Source organism: Acyrthosiphon pisum, chromosome X, assembly GCF_005508785.2.
Source record: "Acyrthosiphon pisum isolate AL4f chromosome X, pea_aphid_22Mar2018_4r6ur, whole genome shotgun sequence".
Taxonomy (NCBI): Eukaryota; Metazoa; Arthropoda; class Insecta; order Hemiptera; family Aphididae; genus Acyrthosiphon; species Acyrthosiphon pisum.
Window position 1 is genome coordinate 85,228,312 of NC_042493.1, and position 3,990 is coordinate 85,232,301.

Genomic DNA, 3,990 nt, shown 5'->3' on the forward strand with positions numbered 1-3,990 from the left:
TGTTCTTTTAAACGCCTAAGCAGTTTTAGCATATTTTGACAATATTTGTCAAAATAACGGATTTACAACAATTATTTTATTGTTACGTAGGTAGGTAATATTAAATTTAATTAGTACATACAATATTTTGTAATTTGAATTTTGAATACCTACCCTAGCCCCTAGGTACTATTAAAAAGTTGAATACAAGTTATTTCCATAAGTTTTTTTATGAATTCAGCAGTGAGATCATATATCAAAAGTACTTACAAAAAATTTTTTTTAATAAACATTTGAAAACTTCAAATGTTGACAAAGTTAAATATTCAAACAAAAAAGTTATTTGTATCACAGTTTTATTTACACACTGTTCTAATAAGATACGTTGGTATTGACTATTGACTTAGGTATAAGTTAATAAATAATAGGTAACAATATTATAGTATTATACCTGTAATATAATATATTATTAACATTCAACACACAATTTTTTTGTCAAAATTTAGTTCAACATATCGTGTATAGTGTATTACTAATGAAAAATCACTAATTACTAATACTAACATGGATAAATGATAAAACATCCTCAGTATTAGATACTGCGCGACAGTGTCTCCGATCCGTCATTTCGTGTACCTATAGGCTATAACATTGAATTGACCCGTACTTTATTACAGTAACCTAGACTATGACGGGGTTTACACTTGAAATCTATTATGAAGCAGAGTGACTTCCCCAGACATTTTATTTTTAATTATTGTACTTTGATTGGATTTGTGATAGGTATAGGTACTAGGTATTTTTATTTATAATATGATTACTACCTATCTGATTTTCGAACCGAGATTTGTTCTCACATTGGGTTATTCCCTCAACTTTGAAGTAGGTATGATATTTTTTCCCAGAAAGTTTTAATACTAAAATGATACCTACTATAATTTGTTCACAAAAATTTGCAAATAATTTTGTATTTAAACATTTTTTAAAAATCAATTTTTATAGCTAAGGATTGGAAATGTAATACAATGTTTCTCAATACGTATTGACGTATTGTAACCAAAAAAATACTGATCATTTTAGGATAATACTACAATAGGAAAATATGTATGCCAATGCAATGTTTTTTGCAAAAATAAATTAGACCTACCTATTATTACTAATAGGTAATAGCAATTGTTAATACAATATAAAGTTATTTTGGCTGACACACCGTTTCCATTCAGAATCGTTTTTATATACAATGATAATATATCGTTCAAATTAGGTTTAAAACACCCATTACACTGGCCTAACCAGACCACTAACCTATAACCTACTGTACAGTAAAGTGGTACCTATTGCGGTACTGATACTTACAGCCCACTTTTTTAATTTCATATTTCGAATATTATACGGAGTATTTCGACCTATGAAAATCAAATTTCGGACAAGTATAGTTAATTAGTTATACATTTATAACTTAAAAGTATTTAAAGCGGATAAGCGGAGTATTATTGGACCAACATTTTGTGGGGTATCATGTATTCGTGTACCGCTCCACTCCGCTCATCTAAACTTTGAATAAATTATACATGTAAGGCTGCAGAGGTATTTAAACTGTGCGTCGCTGCTCCCAAGGGCATCGAGAAAGTTCGCCAAGCGAGCCTCGTCAAAGTACCGGAAACTACCTTAATGTAGGTCATGTATAATTAATATAAATATTATTAATAAATTATAATCATTAAAGCGATTATGGAAACGATAGTGAAACAAATTACGCTACTATTTGAAGTTTTACTTCTAGTACTAAATAATTCCACACAGCATAAAAATATTTCCTATCTATGGTAAAAATATTTTCATAAAATAATGTAGTTGTCAAAATATTTTAAAAAGTCGAGTTAAATAATTAGGAAATATTTTAGTTATATTCTTTGGTTAAAAAGTTTATATTTTTGAAAATAACTTATAAAAAACATTAATCATATATTTTCAAAAAACATTTTTACGGAAACTTTATAAAAATATTAAGTCAGCATTTATATGCAATCATATAGTAGTTTGTTATAAGAATAAAATATTTATAAAATATTATTTGTAAAATTTTCATTATTCAACTAATTTAAAACATTCATAAAATATTATCATTTCCAAAATGCTGTGTGAGAAGTCACTGTTATTATCACCCATATTGATCATATTGGGCCATATTGTATCTGTATTGTTTCAATGTTTTCATAATAATTTAGGAGTCGTAAAAATATTGAGAACATATAAAGGAGCTTCGAGATGAAAAAGTTTGAATTCCTCTGATGTAAGGTATAACTCATACATTACTCTTCCAAGATTTGATTTTTATATACCGATAAAAAGGTACTCCAAAAAATTTTCTGCTTTAGAATAAGAAATTATACATGCATGTTATCACTATATATATAGAAAAAATTTTAAAAACCAATAACGATAATTGATTAAAATTAGAAAATATAATATTTTGTTTAGAAAAAAATGTTTTTAAGATTTAAAATTATCTAAAAATATTTTGAAAAACGTTGATATACCTATAGTTTTTAGTGTCTTACGTTAAATGTAGCTCGGTATACAATTAGCATACATGTTTATGCATTACTTTTTACTATATATATACATATTATAACATAAAACAGTATGTATATATATATATATAATATTATATATACTATGTTTAAATGTTCAATTCAAATATATTTCACAGTAAATGTTCGTTTAACTTTTTGCACACTAGGTACAGGTACTAAGTATGTACTCATCATTATTCTTGTTACCAACCCGTATTATATTATGTAGGTATACTATTATATTTTTATATACGCTGCACCTGCTTACAATATCAATGTCCTATAATTATATAATATACAGCCATACCGATTACAGATCGTTTTTAATTAGCATAAACATGTTTAAACGTGTTAAAATATTTTACAAGTTAACAACATAAAAAAATATTATCATAAAGGATAAAGTTATAAAATTCATCATTATTCTTTTACCACTAAAAAAGATTAAACTTTCGAGATATTTTTACTTGAAGACGTTTTTTTTTTTATGGAAATCAAGTCCGGGCCGCATACAGTGCCGTTGGTCACTTCTTCAAATTAATTTTTTTACTTAACGCATTACAACGTATTCCAACTCTCAATATGGATCTAAATAACATATTTAATATTTCCATAATTAGTTACACTTACATGTAAGAAGCACGCGAGGGCATGAATATTATATTATATTAAGTTCACAAAATAGTAATAATTAGATTTATAATTACTTATTTACTACCTATATAGAATCAATCCAAATTGATTTTCTAAGTGTTACTGTTTTATTTAAATTTGTAATAAAATTGAATTGATGCAGTTTTTGTGGCGATTGAGTATAATAAATGTATAGGTACCATAAACATACATTCAGAAGTCCGAACCAATACAAATCAATTGAAATAATAAAATTATGGTAAATTATACGTAATTGTGTAATATCTTATATTTTCAAAAAAAAAAAAAAAACATGAATTTAAATGTCCACATATTATAGAATTTTTCCTTCAAATACATATTCATTAAAACGTACACTTCTCGTATTTGATTTCCCAAAATGCTATCAATAAAATATTAATCGAAAGTTGAAACAGTTCATTTTGATTGAATATTGATCATATTATGTTTTTGTAATAATAATAAATTGTAAAATATTGTTACCGATCGACGTGAATACGACGTCTATAATAATACTTCCATTTATAATATCAAATATGTAATAATATTTATTATCATAGAATCGGGCACTTGCGGCGGCGGCCGGTGGTGGTTGTCGTGTACATACGCTCCGCACGGCGCCGGCGCCCCCCGCAGATAAAAGTTACCCCCGCCGGCAGCATACCCGCCGCAAGTCCAATGGTCGCAGTCGCCTCATCCACGCCCGCCGACGCGTATGACCGCGACCGCCGCCGTCCGACCGTCCCGACACGCGCGCCACCGCGGTTGCTAGCGGCACCTC